Raw genomic sequence first — 22,626 nt, forward strand, 5'->3', positions numbered from 1 at the left:
GGGGGCTCAGGCGCACCCGTCTTTCTGCCCTGGGAGGAAGACCCCCTGAGGACCCCAGGAGAGGAGAACAGGGGGGCCCTGATCCAGCATCTTAGTGGCAATGCGGGAAATGCCCTCACCCGCGGGTGCTAGCCCCTGTCCACACTTGCTCACCGGCGCCCACACGCAGGTACGTGCCTGCACACCCAACGCACCAGGCCACGTTCGCGGACCCCTGCACGAACCTGTCGGCAGAACGTCCTCCTCACCGTGACCTAGCAGATGCACACAGTCCCCGCTCACCTGTCCGCAGGTGCTTCTCCCTGTCCTGCGTCTGCTTGGCGTGTAGGCTGCGTGCACACTGTGCGGTGACCCCCAGCTCACGCGTACACTGCTCCTAACTTACCCGGGCCCCATGCAGGGCTACAACCCACCTGCCACAAATTGCCCCACCCTCCTCCCTCCACTCCTTCTTGGAGCAGCCATCCTGAAGAGGGACTTTGTCTTCCCGCCAGCCGGCCTCTTCCTTCGGCACTGAGTATGGGAGCAAGGAGCCTGGGAGCTTGGCTCTCTGCTCAGCCGGCTCAAAATAAGTTACTTTGCTCATTTATCTTTGCACAACCTCACATGCCTTGTGAGGCCACCAATCAAAGATACTCAAACCTGGCCTCAGTTTCCTCATCCATGAAATGGACGAAAACACCGTCTGCTTTAACTTCATCCTGGCACTGTTACTGACGGGTAGGAAACTGGCCTGAGAAGTGTGATGCTCAGAGTACATGGGCCTTGAGGGCCACTGGTTTCCAGTGTGAAGTCCAGTCCGAGAGCTGGCAGAGGACGGGTAGCACCTTCTGGTGTCAGTGGGTCCTGGAGCTGTTCTTGCCAGGGCCCCTGGTCCAGGGCTAAGGGAACCAAAGCAGAAATTCCACTCCTGGTCATCCTTCCTTCCTGTTGCTTCGCCCTCATCTTCGCTCCTGTCCTCTCCAGACACATCCTGGCCACGGAGCCAAGGGCTCAAGAAGGGCCAGGAGGGCCTGGCATTGAGCCCAGCGTCTGCCCTGGCACGTGGGTTCACGTGGGCTCACGTGGGCCTGGCTCCCAGCTCCCGAGGGCCTGTGCTGGGAGTGCTCCTCTCTGCTCCTGGGCCCGGGGCTGTGCCAAGCAGCCAAGTCCAGAGCAGGAGGCCCTGTGGTGTGAGCGTCTCAGACCGGCTGGGGCTGTTCCTGCATCTGGGCTGTCCCCGCTCCAACAGCACTGTGACCTCCAAGATGGGTGTGGGAAGGCTGTATTTTCTCCTAGCCGGGGTCCCCAGCGCTCCAAGCCATGGGGGCTGGTGCAGACTGGGGTAGCCCTAGAGGAGGGTGGGCAGGATGCTGGGACCAATGCAGGCTTTGGAAGGAGGCCAGCAGCAGGCCTCGAGCTGATTTTGTCCTCCGAAGGATGTGAGGGGTGAAGGGGCCACCTTGCAGGAGGGCTGTCTGGCCCTGGGGCTTAGAATTGTCTCAGGCCCGGCCCGAGCCTTTATAGCTACGGCTCAGGAATAAAGGGCAGCTCCTGTCTGCCCGCCACTCCTCCCTGCAGCACTGGTCAGAGAGGAAATTCCGCTGGGGCACCTGGTGCTTTGCAGAGCAGAGGAACATTTCTGGACTTGCTGTGGGGAAAGGGAGGCTGAGGCCGGGGTTCCAGGAAACGGGCTCCTGGCAGCTGGCCAGGGGTCTTGGGAGGATGAACATGGATGCGGCGGACGAGGCCCCCAGTGAGCCTGCTGCAGGGCTGAGCCTGCGTGCCCCTCCTTCCTCCCTCCCTCCTCCGGCTCTGCAGCTTTCCGCAGGCTGCCTGGAAGCCTCGGCCGGCCCCGGGTTGGAGCTGGGCTGACAGGGCAGGAAGCGAGCTGGTCTGGGGGCGGAGCCTGTCAGGTCCGCAGAGCTCCAGCCTGGCTCCGCCCCTTCCCTCCTGGAGCTGAAAAGGATGACATCATCCGACCGAGGGCTCCAGCGGATGGGCTTCAATGGCTGGGAAGCCAGCACCGCAGGGCTCGAGGGCTTCCTGGGCTTGCCAGGCCTGGTTCTTCGCTCCTCTTCAGAACCCCGCTCAGCTCGGGGTGGGGGGGGGTGTCTCTGCTCTGGGGTCCTGAGCCAGCACCTGAATACTCAGACGTCCGAGTCTGGGACTCGGTTCTCCCACCAGAGATGGACCCATCCGCGGGCATCCCACCTGAGCGCTCCCCAACCCTGCCCAGTGCGACTTCTCCTCCGGCACCGGTGCCCTGTGGTCCTGGGGCTCCACGGAGAGGGCCGGGTCCCTGGACCTGGTCCCTAGCCCCGGCCCGGTGGCAGTCAGCCGCAGCCAGCCCGGTCCCCCTGCGTGGTCCACGCCCCCCAACCCACTGGGTGCTGGTGCTGCCTGCTTGCGAAGCATATGCTCGGCTGGTCGCTTGGTGTCTGCTGTTTACCCGTCTCTTCCCACTTAACTTCTGTTCCCGCCTGGCCCATCTGGCTCCTGGTACCTGTCTTCCATGCGTGCGCCTCCACGAGACACTGCACCCTCACCCCGCTGCCCTGCCTCCTCCACTCCCTCCCTGGGCCTGGTGCACTCCGGGGCACTGCAGGGGCCCTTGACATTGGGTGTAGGGGTGGTGAGGGATGACCTTGGGGAGGGAGGTGGAGGCGGGTGGGGGAGGGCAGCATGAGTGGGGCTTTGGCCTGGGAGTGGGCTGGGTCTGGTGGGAACCTCCTTCCCCCCAGGTCCTTCTCAGCTTCCTCACCAGAGGGCTTCCTTGGGCTGGGGGCCACCCAAATCAGAGCCACTAAGATACCTCTCTGTGTGCAGCAGCCGCAGGAAGGGGACCCGTGAGGAGCAGTGGGAGAGAATGAGGCTGGGGAGGCCCAAAGTCCTCCTGACCCAGAACCCAGGACACTCAGCTGCAGCCGTCCTGCTGAGCAGGCGTGGCCCTGAGGTGGCAGGAGAATTGGAGAATCTGCAGGAAGGGATGGGCCTCCCCCGGCCCCCAGAGCAATCCTGCCCCAGCCCAGCTCAGACTGGGCACCAGACTCCATGCCCCGAGTCACCCCCCTCCGTGCCGCGGTTCACACTCACCCCTCCGGTGCAGCCCGCTTCCTCCCGGGTGAGCTGTGGCTGCTGGTGGCTTCCCCGGGACTTGCAGGGGCTGATAGAGCCTGGAGGAGGGCAGAGAAGGGGCAGGGCTCGTTCACCTGCCCTGGATCTGGGTCCCTCCTCCAGGCTAAGGCTGGCGGCCAGGAGGCTGAGCTGGGCCGGAGTCAACAAGGCTCCTCCACGTGCTCCGGACGTCGGCTGCTCCCTGGAAGCATCTGCTTCCCTCAGAAACCGCGGGGCTTGGCTGCCAGGCCTCGCTGCACGCCCGGCTGGCTCTGCTGCTCCATCTGCCCGCTCCGCCAGCTCCTGGCCCGTGCCATCGTTCTCCTCACTCCTTCCTCCTGAGCCTCACTTGTCCTCCAGCCAGGTTCATGCCCAGTCCCAGGGCTCACGCCCCTTGGTCTCGGCCCATGCTCGGCTGTTTCACCCGCGTTCAGATTCCCTCATACATATTCAGTGGCTCCTTGAGAACCTCTAGGTCATTCTCTGTGCCAAGAGCCCAGAGCTGCTTCAGGAATAAGGAGAAAGCTACTCACGCTCTCACTGTATGTCCCTGTCTAGGTTAACCGCCTGGCCGGTGCAGGCAAGGCGGCTCACCCCTCCGCCCAAGCACACTCACCCATCGTCCGCCCACCCGGGGCCAGCGCTGTGAGGGGCACGGGCCGGGACACCGAGGTCAGCAGACAGGTGAGCACCTGGGACAAGGCTCGCCTCGAAGGTCTGATGAGCTCCGTACTGGACACAGACGTGGGCGCCCCGGGTCTGATCCTTTAGAGATTTACAGTCCTTTTACATCTGTCCTCCTGTCCCCTCATCTTGGGGGAGGTTCTGACCAGGAGGGCTCCCAGCACCACTGGCCCTCGAAGAACAGCTGGAACCACTGGGCTTGGGGTCTCAGCCCTGGACTGCGGCAGGTGAACAAACAGAAACATCCAGAAAGACGTGGGAGTGGCTGTGCAGGGAGGAGGGGGTGAGACACTGAGCCTGCCTGGGCACACGTCCCCCTGCAGGCCTTTCGTCTCCTTTCTCTGCCTTCCTGTCGCCCGGCCTGGAGATTCCTTCTCTGCCCGCCTCCAGGGTACCTGTCTGTCTACCCCCCGCACCCTTGGGGTCTGGCCCCTCCTCTGCCCTGTCTCTCCTCTGTCTTTCTCCTTTCTTCACGTCTCTTCGCCCTGACCGCCTCCTCGTGAGCTCCTCAGCGTCCGTCTCTCCCTGACAGAGTAGCCCGTGCAGCCTCCAGGAGGCCGGATGTGGCCCAGGAGCAGGTCCAGGTGGGAATGGACAGCTGGGGTGGGGGCCATTCCTCCCCCACAGCTCCCGTCTCTGGTCCAAACCCCCAGGGTGCGCCCCCTGCACCCCTCCTTTACGGGCCGTCAGCTGGGCCCTCACCCGACGTGCGCCGGGCAGGCTGCTCCCCAGACGTGCGGACTCGCCTGGAGACCGTGCTGGGGCCCTGGGCAGCTGTGGAGCAGGCAACACCCTCTGTTCCAGGGAAACACCTGACACCCCCTCTGCCCACACATCCTCCGTCAGCCAAGGAGAGCGGTTCCGCCCCGAGACCCCCACTGCAGCCTCCCCAGGGGCTTGTCTTCTATTCCACACCCAGTACCTCCTCATTTTCACATGGGAGCTGGGCCAGCGTCCTGATGTTTTAATTTTTCTTCTTTATTTCTGTCCAGAAAAGAAAGCAAAACCCACTCTGTGTCTCAAACACTCGATCCACCCCCACCTCCTCACCCCAGAGATTCCGTCGGTGTGGTCCTTGGGCGGGGAGGGGCACCAGTGGCCCGTGGCCCTGTTGTCGGCCCCCCCACCCCGCTGACCCCTGCTCTCGCTCCCCTGCAGTGTAAGAAGATGGACTGAGAGCTGGGGACTGGGTTCTCCCGGCCACTTGCCCTGAAGCCGCAGGTGATGTGACGTTTTAGGAGACCGGAGCGGCCGCGGCCGGGGAGAGGCCACCGCCCCCCCTCCTCCCATGAGCACTGCAGGAGCTCAGTAAGTCTGGCTCCACGGTGGGTCTGGGCGGCCCTAAGTCCCCCGAGCTCAGGTTCTTATCTGTGAAGGGGGAGCAGTCATAATCCTGCCTCCCTGTGTCTTTGAGACGGTTAACCGAGTAAGTACCAGGGCAGGCTCTGTGTAAGTTACACCGAGCCCTGAGAGCTGTTACTGACGGAGCGACATGGAGTGCTGAGATGGTGGGGCCGCAGGGGAGAAGGGGCCGCGGGGGGAGAGGGGCCGCAGGCAGCCCTGGGCCCCTGAGCTGAGCAGGCCTCGGGGAGAGGTAGGTGGCCATCACTTGCCTGGACAGGCTCGGCCAGTGCGTCACAGCCTTGAAGCCCTCACCTTGGCTGCAGAGGTCACACATCCTGGTCTGGAGGTGAGGCCCCGGCAGGGGGGCGGGGGGATGTATTGGAGCCGTGTAGCTGAGAAGGCAGGAGGCAGGCACAGAAACCATGATCTCTCTACAGAGTTAACAACTAACGTGGGTAAAGCAAACACTAAGGGCATCGAGACACCCTCTGTCCTTCTGCCGTGTGTCATGTTTTTGTGGGGCTGTAAGTTCCTCCCGGACAGCCCTTGCTGTCTTGGGTTACGGGTCTGCACCAAGCCTGGCGGACACGTCCACTGAGCACGTGGTACCCGACTGAGTGACTGGAAAAGGACAGGAACAAAGACCAAGGGAAACAGAAGAAGAGGTGACTCTATAATGCAGTTGGGTGGAAGGCCTGAGCTCGGGGCTTTTGTGCTGATTGGGGCGCAATTTAAATTCGACTTCCTGCCTGTAAAGAAATCACACCAACAAACCAACTGCCTCACACGCTGTGTAGCTGGCAGGTGTGGGTAGGATGGGCCGGGGGTGGATGCACTGCTGGGTCGGGATTAGGGGAGGAATAGATTCAAAGAGCTGCAGAGCTGAGACAGCAGCACAGAACGTCAGGATGGGCCAGCTGGCCTAGCGACCACAGAAGGGGACACTGAGGCCCAGACACTCAAGATCACCCAGCTTGTTGGTGGCAGAAGTGGGAACAGCACACAAGTCTTCTGACCCCTCATCTCGAGCTCTTCCCAGGCCCCCAGACGGCCCCCTAAGAAGAGATTCCAGCAGGGGACATAAGGCCAAACACAGGCTGAGCTTGGTCTGGCATGGAACGAGGACCAGACGGAGGCAGAGGGAGCCCATCCCAGAGGGAGGGGAGCACTGAGGGCACCCCCCACGGCGATCCTGGCCCGGCCTGTGGATGTGAGGCCTTCGAGGTACGGAGGAAAGCTTGGAGAGCCACAGCCTGCAGCTTGGGGTGGAGACCTTGTCTCCAGGCCCTCCTTTGCACTCAGGCTTGGTGAGGACCCCAGTCTCCCCTCTGCCCTGGTCAGGGCAGGAGATGGGGCGAGAGCCTGGCTCTGGCTTCTGCTTGTCGGCTGAGACTCCCAGTCTCCGGCTTGGATGGAGCCAGGAGGGTGGGAAGAATGGGAAGAGAAGCAAAGGTCTCTGGAAGATGATGGACCTTCTGTGAGGCGAGGGGCCCTGCGGAAGAGGAGGCTACGTGGACTCCCAGCCAAGGGGCCAAACTGGGGGTCTCCGTCTTCAACAGCCACGAGGAGCAGCTGTTGTGTGTGGGAGGTCAGAGAACAGAACAGAAACCAGGCAGATTTGGAGCCAAAGATGCCTGGGCTAAAGTCCCGGGTCAGGTTACCGACCTCTGTGAGCTCTGCGTCTCACTCCATCATTTGGGATGTCATTACCAGCCCTGAAGGGTTACTGTGAAGGTCAAACGAGTGAAGGCAGCAGAATCCCTGCAACACAGCAGTGGCCCCTGCGGCTCGCCCCCCTCCTCCCATAATCCCCGAGGGCAGTGCCCGGCGTCGTCCGGGAGGGCTTGTTCATGCAGCAGAGGGCCGCACGGCTCCTGTCCAGGGTCCTCTCCTGGAGTGGCCACTGGGCCCCGAGCCCTGGTCACAGATGAGAGCCCCACACGGTCGTCTGCGTGTTTTCAAGGCAATGATGCAGAGTGCTGAGCGCAGTAGGTCCTGGGGTTCAGAAGAGACCGGGCTGCTGGCCGAGGCAGGGTCGGGGGAGCACTTTGGCCAGGAGGGCCCTGAGCCCCAGGGCTGGCTCTGAGGGTCTCGCCCTTGTCTGGACAAGTGAACAGATCCCAGCCTCTCAGCCGTGTCCCTCTGCTCCCTGCGGACTTGCAGGCAGACAGGGCGAGTTCCAGGCTCGGCTCCACCACTTCCTGGCGGCACAACATGGTCAGTGATCTGCCCTCTCTAGGCCTCGGCTTCCCGTCTGGGAAAGAGGACAGGGGCCCACTCAAATGAGGGACACAGTGGGGCCCAGCGTCCCGGCGTCTCCCGATTGGCTCTGCCGGATGTGCCCCACCCCCCGGCCACTGGCTCGCCTGGAGCACAGCCAGTAGGTCTCCCTCCTCAACGAGTCCTTGGGAAGGAGCCTGAGCTCCCTAGGAGGAGGGGCCGAGCCCCTGGAAGGGGACAAGCATCCTGTGTCCCAGGCTTGGGCCTCTGCTTGGGGGCCCATCTCTGGTGGCTTGGCCTCCTGGGGACCCTGTCCTGCAGGACACGCGACCAGCCCTCTGCCCTCTGCCCTCTGCCCTCTGCCCTCTGCACCCAGCAGGCCCTTCACACCCCAATCAGCCACTTGGGGAGAAGGAGCGAGCAGGGGCTGCGGAATCTGTCCAGATGCAAAGAACAGTTTCCCAAGCCCGCCGTTGCCATGGCGGCCAGCTGGGAACACCGTTTCCAGGGCCCGAGGTGCTCAGGCCTGCACAGGGTCGGGAGGCTGCCCTCCTGGGCTGCGGCCCCCTTGCCTCCCCCTACCCAGCCTCCTGCTCCTTGGCAACCACTGTCACCATTGTCATGGCAACCACGCTTCGGCTTCTGCTGGGGGGGGCGGGGCGGGGACAGTGTCCAGAGGAGACTGGGGGAGGAGGGAGCGTGTGTGTCAGACAAGGCATGAGGGTGACCACGGGCTCTTTCCTGATGATACGGAAATGTGGCTCGTGAACTTGGAGTTGGACGGTCACCCTGGACTTCTAAGAACATGTTTGTATGTTTTGGTGTATGTGGATTTTTCTGCGGAATGAGTGTATAGTTTTTATGTGACTGTCAGCGAAGACTAAGGTCCCCAGTAGGTAAGATCCATAATTACACGGCCATTTGCTTTCAGAATCAGAATTATCTGAGGGACTGGCTGATCGGGAGGCTTGAGAGATGCGGACAGAGGAAGGGGTGAGTGCAGCCGGGGGGCGGCAATGGCATGCTGCCTGGGGGCCCCCACAGTGTCCCAAGACCTGCTCTCTGCCCCGCTGTGGGCCTCTGGGACTAGGGGCTGGAGTTCTCCTCCTGAGGCCACCCGAAACACCTGCCCTAAAACTCCGCCTGCAGCTCTGCCCGGGGTCACTACAGACCCCATGCCTGCTGTGCCCCGGCTCTGAGTGCGGTGGTCACACACACTGAGCACAGCGCCCGTCACCCCTACACCGACTGGGAGGAAGTTCTCTTATTGCTGCCTTTTAGGGACGAGAATGTAGAAACAAGAGCCGTAGCAGCCAAGGTTATGGGTGAGGGGCAGCCAAGTGGAGGGTTAGGGCAGGGCCTGGACCAGGGCGCCCACCTGCCCCGGCCTGGGGGTCTGGCCCAGCCTCTGCTCTCTCTGCACAAGCAGGGTCCTGATGAGTCCTGCCTGGAAGGACGGGCACGAGAGTTAAAGAGGAGGCGAACAGCACCTACGGTCAGAAGAGCCAGAGTCAGAGTAGGGTCTGACCATGGCTCTGCCTGGTTCTGGAGCCCAGATGCCACCCCGTGGGGTTTTCTGGGCTCACCACTGTCACGCCGGGGCCGAGCCACGCCGGGTGCAGTCTCCACCCTCACTGGTGCTGCACCGTCGAGGAGGGTTCTTGTAGCCTGAGCCACAATGCAGAGAGGCACCCTCACCGGCACCCAGAATCCTGCTGGCAGCTCAGGGCAGGGAGCCCGGTGTGGCACCCCAGGTGGGTAGGTGGCATGGTGCCTCCCGGTACCATGAGCCTGGGTCAGCTGCCAAGGTGTGGGTGCTTGGGAACTCTGCAGAGGGAGGGAGCAGGGGGCGGCAGGGGCCTGGTTGCCCCAGGCTTCCTTCGCAGGTAGAAGGGAGGCAGGTGTTCACAGGAGGCCAGAGAGGGGAGGGGGGGGTGCAGGGGAGCCTGGCACACCCTCTGGGGCCGGGCAGGCTGTGTGGCATCCTCTATAGGAAAGGTGATGGTGGAAATGGTGGCTTTATTCATCTCTGCTGAGGAGACACACAAGGTCCCATCGGACCTGCTAGTGGAGGGTTTGCAGTCCGCTGCGGGCCCCTGGGGGAGCAGATCCACGTACCCCTTCCTCCTGCACCGAAGGCACGGAGCTGAGAGCAGATGGTGAGGCGGGGGGGGGCTCAGCCTTGAGTCACCTGTCTGCCTGGCTTCCTTTCTGGGCTCTGGCAAGTGCAGAACTCACCAGCATCTTGGACAAACAGGCAGCTGGATGGCTGGAGGCGAGGGTCAGACAGCGGAGGTGACGCTGCGAGTGACTCGTGCGCAGTCAGGAGCCGTAATTGGAGGTGATTCATCTGCGGAGGAGAAACCCTGGGAGTCATCGCTGACTCAGGCTGAAGCTGCCTCACCTGCCGCACCACAGGCTGGGCGAGGAGGCTGGCGGAAGAGGGGACTGACTCAGAGGCACTTTAAAAAGCAGCGTTTCTTGGGAGGCTTTGATCACAGTTTCCCCTAATTTCCCAATGGTCATGCGAGGAGGCTGGGGGTATTTTCTGAGGATGAGGGGCAGGGCCCAGCAGGGACACTGCCCGGGCCCCGGACAGGAAAAGCAGAGATGTGCCCACATCAGAAGTGGGGGTCCGGGGACGTCTGTGACACGGGAGGCTGACGGGCCGCACAGTTAAGGAGACCTGGCTGTGAACCCTCGCAGGGGACCAGCCTCTCTGAGCCGGTCTCCTCACCTGTAAGGAGAGAAGGGAACGCCCGCTCGTGGGGACCATGGGGACCGTGGGGACTGGCTGCAGAGCAGGGAGGGCAGGGGCAGCACCGCGCACGCACCTTAAAAGAAGAAGCAGTGACTTTTCTTCAGATTCTCGCCCCCATTCCAGACAGAAGTAAGGAAACCTGGCGTCTGGGACCAGGTTTACAGTAGCATCGTGGCCACAACGGAACCACGAGATGGGTGATGCAAGATGCAAACTGCCCCAAAACACAATACATATTTAATGAAAGAGGCTGTGTTAACACCGGCAGCCGCCTCTGGAGAAGGCTCGAGAGGTGCACGTGTCTTGAGATGGCCGGTTGGCTTCTGAGGAGACCTAGGTGGTCCTGCTTCTGTTTTGGGTTCGGGGTCTTAGAAACTGGAGGTCAGGAAACGGTGAGCACCCGGAGGGGCAGAAGGCGGAGCGATCACGACGCCAGAGCCTGGAGGACTCGTCTGTGCTCCTCTCCGGCCAGGGCTGTGACAACTTACGCCTTGAAAGAGGGCCTCATTCTTTCTTAACTTTTCTTTACCCCAGAGGAGAAGTAGGAAACCCCGGCCAGCAGGAAGGAACACGAGCGTCTGTGCGGCGGCCAGAACGCAGAGACGGATGACGTGAGCTGCAAACGGACAGAGTCAGGGAGGCTACTTCCTTGACCTCCCAGATGAGCCCAGGGCCCTGGTGAGGGGGTCAGGGCTCCGCAGGGCCCACGCAGAGATGCTCCCTGGTCTGGGGGTGTCTCTGGGCTCCCTCCTGCCTGAGACCACCCCTGACCACCTGACTGTCCTGGGCACTGTCGCCATGAGCTGGCCTGTCCAGCAGGTGCCTGTAACTCCCGACAGCCTTCCTCATTCCTCAGCGTTTGCTATGACCTTGGGAAGAGCACAGGTCACCCTCTGCAGGGCGGTCCCTTGGCAGGTCTGGGCCCCGGGCCTGTCTGAATTCTGGACAGACTGCATCCAGAGCACTCGACCAGCACAGAGCCCTCCAGGCAGGAAGCTGTAACCGTCAGACTGGAAGCCAAGCAACCGAGATCCCAGCGCTTGCACCTGCTGGCGGGAGGGGCCTCCAGAAGCCCAGTTCTTCCCCCAAAGCCCCCTCCTCACACACCCCTACCAGCGCAGAGAACACGGAACCCTCCCCACTCAAGTGCAGGGTGGCAGCTGCTGGCCGGTTACTGCATGGACCACAGCCCTCACACACAGACAGAGCTGCTGACTTGGGGAGAGCAGAGTGAGATGGAAGAGGAAGGTCTCGGAGCCAAGCTGGCTCCTCTGGGGAGAAGGTGGCTCCTCAGACGAGGGGTGAACGTGCTGTGTCTGCCCTGTGCCAAGATGGGGAAGAGTCTGAATGGGGTTCCTTGCTGTGCCCCCAGCACGACGGAGCCGAAGGGAGACCAAGCCAGCCGCGGTGTGTCCCTCCACCTGCCGGGGCTCAGAACACACCTCCCTTGCTGGAAGGATCTCCACATCCATCCTCTCCTTGAGTGCGATGCTGGGATGTTGGGTCTCCGTCCTTGTCCTCCTTGAATCCACCTGTGTTGAATTTCTGCCACAACCAGACCTTTGATGAATCTGACCACAAGGCATTTAAGATGCAGTACTGTCCTCTGGGGGCGGGAGCCAACAGGACAGCAGGTGGGACACAGGCTCACACTCAGGTAGGGAGCTGGAGTGTCAGGTAGACTCAGAACATACCCTTGGGATCCCAGACGAGGGAGCTGGCACCTTCGAGAGGAAGTGGTCTGTGAAAGACCGTGCTCATTGGTGGAGGAACATGGCTAAACTCAGGTCGTCCGACTCCCAGGCCTCCCACTGCCGCTCGGGCCCATCTGGGCAGGGGCTCCACTGGTGACCTGGCCCACAGTGCTGGTGGGTGTGCTCAACCCTTTGTCACCTCCACCCCCTCAGGCGTCCCTCCCAGGTGTTCTGAGGTCTGCCCTGGCCTAACAGCCTTGGGGCAGAGGGGGGACACCCAGAGGGGTGACACTTTGACATGGAGCCTGGATGAGCCCCCCAGACTTTGCATGACTCAAAGCTCGGCGTGAAGTCATGCCTTCCCTGCACCCAGGGTGGCTCGTGGCTTTCCTGGTGGCGGCTGTCACTCCCTTACACTTGGACTAGTCATCGCCACCCTCCCACAGCTGATCCCAAGAGTGCTACCCCCCGCCCCCAAGGTGCCTCCTCCTCCCCACGTGCTTTTCTACTCTGCGCTCTGCACGGCTGCTCCCTACCCCCAGACACGCTCCCCCCCGGCTGGGAGCGCACAGGGGGCTCACTGCCCAGAAGTGGGGCCCCCTCCTCTGTGGACCAGACCCCTGCTGGCAGCGTGAGCAATTCTGCACATGATCAGCAAACGTCGGTTGCATACCTGCCCTGTGCCGGGCACTACGCCAGATGCTAGGTGTGCACGTCGCATAAAACAGGGCCTCTGCCCCTGTGCACTGCTCAGGCAAGTGAGGAGGCCACCGAGTGAACCAGTGACGGACCCACGTGGGCCATAATGGACCCAGACGAAGGGAGTTCAAAACAAAGGGGTGGGGGGTTGGGCCAACCTGAGGCAGGAGAGGCCCAGAGAGGGTGGTGCTTGCTGGACCACTGGAGGGTCCCCGGGTAACCTGGGCATGTCAGGCTGAGGGGAAGGGCCTCAGGGAAGGCTGCCCCTGCCCCATCCGGGAGAGGGAAAAGGCCACGAGCCCTGGGCAGGGGTCCGGCCGCCTGGAAATCTCTCCACCCAGCAGATGGCTGGGCTGCTGGTGAGCGGCCTTTTCCCGGGGGAGGGTGTCATGAGGGAAGGGCCCTGCAGCAGGGAAGGTCAGAGACACGGATGTGGGCCCTGCTCCGCTGTGCACCAGCTATGTGAACGCGGCCAGTCACTGACCTTGACCTCACAAGAGACAAGAGGATTGGACCTGACAACCTCTCAGTCCCTTCCGGCCCCAGAACCACAGCTCCCTCCAACACGCTCCAGAAAACCAAAGCAGGTAGGGGTCGGGGGCCCTAAGACCTCCTCCTAGGGCGGCAGGTCCGGGGTCATTAAAGACGGCGATGAGAAAGACTGGCCCTTCCTGGTGGGCAGACAGGGCCGGGGAGGAGGAGAGGGCTCGTCCCCTTGTCCGGCAGGGGATGAGCAAGAGGACACGGGGGCAAAAATCCCGCCACTGACTGAGCTGCCAGCGGGATCCCCTCCTGTCACGACGTTTCACTCCAGCGCCTTCATGTCTATTATTGCACCAGTGGTTTGTTCCAAAAACATAAGCCAAGCAGCAAAAGAATAACCGGCTCCCTGGGGAGAGGTCTCTTCCCCAACCCCCTGCAAGCTGCCTCCCGGCTCCGGGCGCCCACTCTGGGGGGAGCAGGCAGGGGCGGCCGGCGTAGGGTGTGCAGCTCAGGGTTCTGTCTCGGCGTCTGCTCAGGACCCTAGGCCTTCTCAGTCCCCACTGCATCTTGTCCTCTGACGGACTGGAAACCTGGGTAAACGTGCTGTTCTCGGAGCTGTAGTTGGCTCAGCTCTGAACCGGGGAGGAGCCCAGGGGAAGCGAAGACTGGGGTGCTGGCCAGGTGATGGGTTAGATCTCAGCCGTGCCCTCTGTCTGCTGCCGGCTGCTCTGAGCTGTGCCCCTTCGCCCAAGGCCATCGCAGGCCCCTCCCGCAGGCATCGCCCCCACACCGCGGCTTCCACGGAAGGCCCGGCCTCGGGACGCCTTCCGTGTGGTTGAGATGGAAAAGCCTGAGGTTTAAAACACCCTCCCCACAGTCCCTGTTGCTTGGCCTCCTCTGACCGAGCAGGAGAGCGGGGAGGCCGGGCGGGTGGCGCGTGGGCGGGGCGTGGGCGGGGCACTCGGGGTGTGGGCGGGGCACGCGGGGAGGTCTCCTTCTGGTTCCATCGATTGTCGCTCCGCATACGCTCGCTTATATTCTCGCGATTTAAAAGATACGGCCCACCTGTAGTTCACGCCTTTCTAGGGAAACAGCAGACTGACACACAGTAGGTTTTCAATAAACGCCGCATTTTGTAACTGCAGATGATCAGACCCCAGCTTCAGGACCTGTGGGTCTGCGAAAGCACTAGCTTTGCGAACCGTCAGAACACAGGGCTCAGAGTCTCGGGCAGCTTCCTTACAGACCCGCGTGGCTCAAGTTACGACATTTAGTCTCCAAGACCCTTTAAGCCGCGTGTCCAAGCGGACGGTCTACACCTCTCACCAGTCGGTCCTCACTTTTCGACTTGCCCGCGGCAGGCTGGTGGTCACGGGGCTCAGGTCAGAACACGGACCCCAGGTCACTTTCTCTCCAACACGCCATGATTCTTCTTGGTCAGCAGACGGAGGCAGCTGTTTGCCGACAGTTCTGAGACCTCTGTCACGAATCAGGAGACTGAGGCTACGGAGGAGAAGGCAGCTTCACCAAGTTCAAATGTGCAGAGAAGGGCGTGCAGACATTCTAAGAGCACCAGGCTGCCGGGCCCTCCGGTTCTAGAGCGGACGGCCGCCCCCAGCCCCGCTGCTGCCGAGTCGCCTTCCCGCAGGGGAGGAACACGGTCATGGCCACGCCCTGCTGGCAGCAACGGGCGCCGGACACCGCTCTCCTGGGGTGTGTATTGTACCTGCAGGGGTGGGAGCCACCAAAGGGAAGGCCCTGCAAAGCAATGAAATGGCAGCGAGCTTTGAAGAGGGAAGAGGGCTTTCCGACCACCCAGAAGCCAGTCCTGCGCTTGCATGCTGTGTCACTAGCACCGACCGTCTGCCCTGACACCATGGAGCTGAACAGCAGAGCGGCTGAAACAGCCGTCAAAGGAGAGGGAAATTAAGACACCAGCAAAGGAGGGAATAAGACAGCAGCCAGCAAAACAGACAGAAGCAAGATGTGTGTCCAGGTGGCGAGAGGCAGGGACGCCTTTCTGTGACAACCGAGTCTGGGGTGACGGAGTTGCTCAGAGAGGCCGGTGGCAGCAGCCCCATCAACAGGGAGCATCTGGTTAACGGGCACTTTATCCCGCCCCGTGACTTGGGGCCAGCCACATGGCTAACGCACTCCATGGTTCTGACTCTGTAACTTCAGCTAGAGAAGGCTGACCAGAGAAGAGGCCGTGGGGAGGGCAGATCCACCCGCTGGACGCCTGTCGTTTGGCACATGGGAAAGCAGAGTCCTCATAGGCAAGGGTGGACGCGCGTGGAGCCCAGGCATGATGCTCTCTGACCAGGCTGTACACTCAAGCCTGAGCCGATAGACTTGCTCCAAGGACACAGAGGGGGGATTTCCAGATGATGAGGGCAATGCAGAACAGGCACTTGGCACAAAGGGGACAGGTGTCTGAGACCCTGCAGGCTTCCAGCCCAAGGGACTGCTATGTGTGGGGGTGGGGGTCCGCCCTCCTGCCATCTGCCTCGTGTCCAAATGCACACTGAGGACCCGGCAGGAGTGCCATGATGGGGTCTCCTGCGATCTGTCAGGAGCAGGAAAAAACACTGCACATCTTCCTCTGACATAATCTTCTCTCTTCCTTGGACAGGTGTCTGCACAGGTCCCCTCCCAGCCCCTCCAGGTCCCCAGATGGGCAGCTTTCTCAGAGGAAGGTCTTGGTTCTCCTCCCATATTTTCTTCTCTCTGTCCCCACAGCCGCCACCCTCTTCTCTAACCCCTGCCAGGTGGGTTTTCTGAGAGCTCACATTCTCCCTGGCCATGGTCTGCTCTTCTTTGTGGGGTCAGAGGAGTCCAAGGCTGCCATGAATGATTGAGAGAACTGACTTGCCAGGTATCAGTGGGGCAATCTTACCGACCCCAGGACTCACCATTCAGAAAATCAAATGCTTCTCAAGCCGGTTAAGACCTCCAGCACGATACAGGGTCCGAGGCTGGAGGAGTCTTCAAGATTTTCACCTCGACGCCTTCTCTGCCGGGAAAGGAGCCTGAAATCCAGACGCAATAATGGGCTTGTCACTTAAAGTCACTCCTTCCTTGATGTCCTCCCTCCAACGCACCTGCAGTTCACCACACCCTCTCCTTGAGGTATAATGGCTATGAGCCGTCTCTCCTCAGCCTCGGCTCCAGCAGGGGAAGCTGGTGTTAGGCTTGGTACGTGGAAGACCATCCAGGCACCTCTAAATCTCCTGAGACAGGGCGCGTTCTCCTAACATCAGCAAAGTCTGTCCAGCTGTCTTCCACTTGTTTTGCTGCCGTGTTTCCTAAACGGTTTCAGTAAACAGAGAGGAAAGGGGTCCCAACCTTGTGCATTTTCCATGGGTGTCAAACAGGCAGATCCACCCTTGCTGTGGCCTTGCCTCCACCTCCGGTCTAGTGCCCCTTGTTGAGCTGACGTATGAGAACTTCCCCACTCGTAAGCCATCTGTGCAGCCCCCTAAAGTCAAATGAAGGTGGTTAGTCTTTTGGAGAAATGACTCTTTGCCTAATGACAGGAAAGTAATATCTCTAAAAGCTTTCTCTTTCATTTCATGCCAAGGCTCAGATTGATTTATAGGGTAAAGCCAGCCTGGGCTTCTGGCACCCACGCAAGTCAGAGAGGAAGGCTGGGACAAGAACAAGATGGAGACCCTCGTGGGCAGGGCTGTAGAGTGAAGATGCTGGGGGCGGGTTTTGGGGGAGCCCCCCGTTTTGTACTGTGTGGTTCTCAACATGTGCCCATAAGCATCTTGAAAAGCATTTGAGAAACTGCTAAGAAGCCAAGCTAAAAATACCACGGAACAGCGCGACCAAGGAGAAACACAGAGGGGGTGTGAGCCCCCCCGAAGGGGTGGGACTGCAGCGTGGCGCCAGCCTGCAGCTCACACCTCGGGCTCTCACTGGAGGGGACGGAGCCATGAGTCGGTCTGGCCAGCTGGGAGGAAGGCGTCCGTCTGGCTTTAGACCCTTTATGTTTGAATCGTCCAGTACGGTCGTGCACGAGAGTCTAGCAGGCACCCACCTCGTGCCCAGAATTAAACGCATGGAACACACCACTTGTAGGGCACACGTGTGTGAGCTCTGACACCCCGTGCTGCCCTCGCCCTCCGCGACGACCATAACCTGGCTGAGATGGCTCCCGGCTCTCTGTCCACCCCAGCTTCAGGGCCCTACTTCTTCTCACACTTAATTAGGCGTCCCTGACGAATATTTTCTCCTGCCTGCTTTTCTAGTTACGAACCGTCTGTTCCTAATTATTGGGAACATCTTGTCATCGGCACACCTCTCCCCACCCCCAGGGCTTCCATCAGGAGTTTTATGATCTCGGGGCAGGAGGGTCCCTGCCCTTAACCTTTCCACTCCAGGTATCACTGAATTTCATTAGCTTCCCCCCAAGTTTCTCTCCACTCGAGAAGCAAGGGTTGGGGAGCAGAGGAATGGCGAGCAGGGGGACAGCCGTGCTGTCTTCCCGAGGGTCCTGTTCACCATGTTGATGACAAACATGCATAATCATGTACTTTTTCACATTTTAAAATAACAATTGTTACTTGAGCCAAAGACTTGACTTTGAGGAATCAGTAGTCTGAAGACAGTCATCATGATGCGGGCAACCATCCACAAGACAAAGAGCAAAGTTTAAAAAAGTAACAGGAGACATTAAGAATTTATATCATGCGCAGCTCAAGGTAAGTGCGTGTGTCACTCTGACATAATTTGTTTAATCTGTCCTGGCTGTTCCCTTAGGAAACCCTCCCTCCCTCGTACCCTAAATTATTTTCAAAGACTGTTCCTTTCAGAGGACGGAGGTGCAGACCGTGTGGCCGCTGATTTGTCAGAGGTGCCCAGTCAGACGCTGACTTGTCATTTGTGGGAGATGTGCGGAGCGGGAGGTCATGAGGGGGCTCGGGAGAGCTGAGCACTATTGATGAGCCGTTGGGCAGGTTTTCAAAAATGCAGATTACCCATTTTCGTTTGTTCAGCCTTGGCCCATCTCTATAATTTTCCTTTTGAGCCGTATGGGACGACTCTGTACGCCATGGGGGTGGTCCCCCTTACAAGCGGGCATCTAAGTTTTCCTTAGGGTAGGTAGGTTTTGCTTTATCTTGAAACTCTGAGGTGCTTCACATTCTGTGGGTGGAGAATTGCTGAGTTCACTGGGGGCTAGAATCCTGGGATGTGGAAGCGGCCCTACTTCTCCTGGAGCCAAGATCCCCGTGGGGCCCTATGTGCCCCCAACCAAAGTGGGTACAGGGAAGGAACTGAACAGACTCCCTCTCGCCCAGCATCCCAACTTTTTCCCGAAGCTTTGCTCTTTGGGAGGTCCCTCTAAGAGCCAGAGTGCCTTGTCTGTGAGTTGGACTGAGAGCTGAGCCCGCGAAATCCCAGCACGCAGTCACTACAGCAGGGGGCTCCGAGAGAAAACGGGCACACAGAAACCCGCCCAGCCCGAGGCGGTGTGTCGGGGTCCGCTGGGGGGTGAAGCCAGCCTGTGGGCCTTGCGTGTCTGCAGGTGGGGCTGGCCAGGGGGCAGTTCCGGGCTGGGACCACAGGGAACCGGGCAGGAGGGGCTGAGGAGGGAGGAGGGGACAGATGGGCCGTGATCCCTGGGAACAGAAGCACCGTGTCCTCCCTCACCGAGAGGGTACGCCTCTGGGCCTCTCCTTGGCTGAAGAGGATGGTTTGAGGTGTTTATTTCAGCCAGTGAGCTGCTTCGAATGACTTCTCTGAGACTCATGTTCTTTTTCCTTCTGAAAACTGAAAACCGCCCCAAATACTCATGCCCTGGGCTCTGTGCTGGGTGCTGGGTGCTCCCATAAACACTTTTTCATGTGACTTCCTCAGCCCTTTTGTCAAGGAGGTCCCATTTTTCTCCTCCCTACAGATGAGGAAACTGTGTCTCAGAGAATAAACATCTTATCCCACATCCAACAAAAAAAGAGCAGAAATAGGATTTAGACTCAGGACCACCTGACTGACTCCATTCGAGTGTGAATCCCACTGTGATGCCCTCCCCAGAAGCCGTTGTTCGGCCGAGTTCCCAGGAAGGAGGTTCTTCCACAGGAAGCACGTGGAGGTGCGAGTATGTCGGGACTGACGCAGCTGGAGGCCACGGTCGTGGGGGGGCACAGTTCTGGGTGGAGCAGCGCTCACTGAGCAAGTTCACCAAGGACGACACTCTCCTTCCGACAGGGCCAAGGGGGACAGTGCTGCCAGCATCTCCAGTTTACAAAGGAGGAATCCAGCAGACAAGTTACATTAAGTAACTTCTAAAGGACATGCAGCGAAAAGATGCTTAGCTTCACTGATCATCAGGGAAACACAAATCAAACCACAGCGAGGTGTCTCCTCACACTAATCAGAACGGCCACCACCGAAAAGTCCACAAACAATAAACGCTGGAAAGGACGTGGAGAAAAGGGAGCCCTCCTACAGTGCTGTCAGGAGTGTAAATTGGTGCAGCCACTGTGGAGGACAGTATGGAGGTTCCTTAAAAAACTAAAAATAGACTTACCCTATGATCCCGCAATCCCACTCCTGGGCATGTATCTGGAGAAAACTAATTCGAAAAGACACCCCCCCCCCGCCCCAGTGCTCACAGCAGCACTACTTACAACAGCCAAGACACGGAAGCACCTAAATGTCCACCGACAGATGACTGGATAAAGGAGCTGTGGTATATTTATATAATGGAATACTACTCAGCCTTAAAAAAGGATGAAATGCCATTTGCAGCAACATGGATGGACCTGGAGATTGTCATACTGAGTGAAGTTAAGTCAGATAGAGGAATGAAAAATACCACGTGAAATCTGAAAAATGATACAAATGAACTTATTTATAGAACAGAGATAGACTCACAGACATAGAAAACAAATGTATGGTTACCAAAGGAGCAGGGGAGGGATAAATTAGGAGTTTGGGATTAACAGATACACACTACTATATATAAAATAGATAAACAACAAGGACCTCCTGTAGAGCACAGGGAACTATATTCAGTATGTTGTAATGGCCTCTAATGAAAAAGAATCTGAAAAATACATATGTACAACTGAATCACTTTGCTGTACACCTGGAACTAACACAACATTGTAAATCAACTATATTTCAATTAAAAATAAAGTAATTAATTAAAAAATACAGGGCATGCAGAAGTGAGTGGTGGAGTCGGCCTCTGAACCAGGCAGCACTCACTACTCGAGGCGGCTGCACTGTCAGAGGCAGGTCTCCAGAGCTCACATGTGGCCTTAGTGATCTCAGTACCTGGGGCAGATCTTTTAAATGGCTGCAAATTATGTTTCCCCACCCCTCGAATAAGGGCACGTCCGTGATTGTTTAAAGCAACAGATTCTGGGGAAAATGATGCCAGCTGACACCCAAGAAAGACCAGGGCATGTAGCAGCGCGGCTTCTGCCTCGTCCACCAGGCTGCTACCTCTTGGAGCCTGGGGGCCCCTGTGTTCTGAGGAAACCAGGCCAACTGGGGAGGTGACGTGCAGGTGCTCATGGGCAGGGGTCCGCCAGCGAGTGTCGCCTCAAATGTTGTGGCTTCAGTTGACATAAGGCCCTAAGTGAGACCCCTGCTGTCTCTGCTTCCCTGACCCCCAGAGAAGCTGTTTCCAGCTGCTGTGCTGGCGGGCGTGGCGGCTGCCTCTGGCTCTGGCTGCGTGTCCTTGCTGACCCCTGGGGCTCAGCCGTGCCCATCACTGACGCCAGCTGGGTGGCTTCCTCTCTGTGTCACCTGTTCAGGCTTCTTGCCCGTTTTTCTTTTGGGGTGGCTGCCTGTTAAGTGTTCTTTAAATAGACATTTTCTAGCGTGAAATTTTCTTAGGCTACGTGTGTACGTGCGTGCGTGTATATTCAAGCCCTACGTCAGGGTAGGGGGGCCTTGGCCTGGCCATCGGGTAAGGGAGGAGAGACTCAGGGACACCCCCCTCCCCTGGAGGGGAAGATACGCAGCCCTTCCTGGGGGGGTCGTGCTGGGGGATCCAGTGTGCACGGAGATGGGATGGCTCTGCAACAGGGTGAGACCCCCCGGGGTGACACTGTCCATGCACACAAGCAGAGCAGAGCTGGGCACTCCCTATAGCTCTCGGGACAGCGGCAAGGCCCCGAGTCTGCCTCGGGTGGGCGTCGAGTGACTAGAAAGGCAAGGACCTAGAGGCTAAGACCCTCCCGTGGGCCTCCCATGACTAGGGGTGCAGAGGCAGTGGAGTTGGGAAGGGCTGGGGTGGCTTCTCCAGGCAACTAAGACGTACCTGACGGCACACACCCATCTGCAGGCCGAGGGCTCCGGGAGATGCTGCTTCTCCGCCCTCAGGACTCTCAGCTCTTCCTACGGCAGGGCCACTGTCTGCACAGTGTGACTTTGCAGACATCCGCCCTGACCCGCCTTGGGCCTGAATGCGTGGGAGGCGCTTGAGAAGCTCCCCCAGGGGGTCTGAGGTCAGAGGTCCCTGCAGGCTTCCCGGATCTGATGACGTCACTTCCTGGTGACAAGGTCCCGGCTGCCCATCCATCTCCGGTCGGCCTTTTCCGCCCACTTCTCCCTCCAGGGACAGAGCCCGGTTCTGAGCAGATCAGCCCTGACTTTGTTGAGCATCAGGGTAACCAAGTCAGCACAACCCATGATCTCCGTCCGAGTTCAGACTCACTCCCCAGGGAGCTGGGGGCCGGGTCACTCCTGCTCGGTGCCGTCACCCGGGCGGAGGGCAGTGCCTGAGGCAGGTCCCCCATCCTTCCTCACCTTCCTCTGCTTGGGAGCTTCGGGACGGACTGGGAGGGGATGAAGAGGCTTCGCTGCTGTCAGCCTCTCAGACAGCCCCCCATCCCCAAGGCAGCATCAGCCCTGCCACCGCCTCTGGCCCCGTCACCGCTCCATCCTGCCTTCACTCCCTGCACCCGGGCAGGCTCCTGGTGGCCAGACCACTGCCTGCCTCCCTAGCAGGGGTGGAGAGTTGGTGGTTTCTGTGGCTTCTCTGATCTTGTCCCAGTGGACAGCTTTGTTCCTTCCTCTCTTTGTCTTTGGTCAGAGTTGCTGCCCAGTGTCCCCTCCGCGGCCTAAACTCAGCTCTCTCTCCAGCCATCTGTGTGGTCCTTGTCTCCAGTCTGGCCCCCAGTGATCCACACCTCCAGGACCCACATCCTTCGAGGTCCCCTCCCAATCCCCACCCTGACTGGACGGTCAGTCAGAAACTGCAGAGCTACAGAGGGCGGCTTCCAGGACAGCAGAGAGGGTATCTCGCCCTGCTCTCTCCTGGGAGAGCCTGCTGCCCTGTAGAGAGGTCCACCAGGGCGAACTCCCGCCAGAAATCAGGTGACCTTTCCGGACAGGAGACTGAGCCACCTGGAGATGGGTCCTCCTGCCCCAGGCAAGCCTGCAGGTGGTGTGGCCCAGGCTGACCCCTGCCCACAGTCCCGTGGACTCCCCACGCCGGGACCCTGTAGCCAAGCTGCTCCTGGATTCCTCCTGGGTTCCACAAGCGGCGTTGATTGTTTAAAGCCACTGTTTCCGAGTGACTTGTTAGCAGTCGGTGACTGATTTTCACCCTCCCAGTAATGTCCTTCCACGCAGTCAAGCCTGTTGTTAAATCAGAGTTCCTCTGTCCAATCAAGTCAAAGAAAT

General features: G+C 59.6%; 1 long non-coding RNA gene across 1 annotated transcript; it reads right to left on the minus strand.

Annotated features, from left to right (window-relative positions):
• Positions 1-14,634: 14,634 nt before the first annotated feature.
• LOC116661149 lies at positions 14,635-21,426 on the minus strand. Its single transcript, XR_004316919.1, has 3 exons — positions 21,260-21,426; positions 15,894-16,459; positions 14,635-14,739 (listed from the first exon to the last, which is right to left on the minus strand). It is a non-coding gene; the product is annotated as an uncharacterized LOC116661149 (long non-coding RNA).
• Between the last annotated feature and the right edge of the window lie 1,200 nt (positions 21,427-22,626).

Source organism: Camelus ferus, chromosome 33 (assembly GCF_009834535.1).
Source record: "Camelus ferus isolate YT-003-E chromosome 33, BCGSAC_Cfer_1.0, whole genome shotgun sequence".
Lineage (NCBI taxonomy): Eukaryota > Metazoa > Chordata > Mammalia > Artiodactyla > Camelidae > Camelus > Camelus ferus.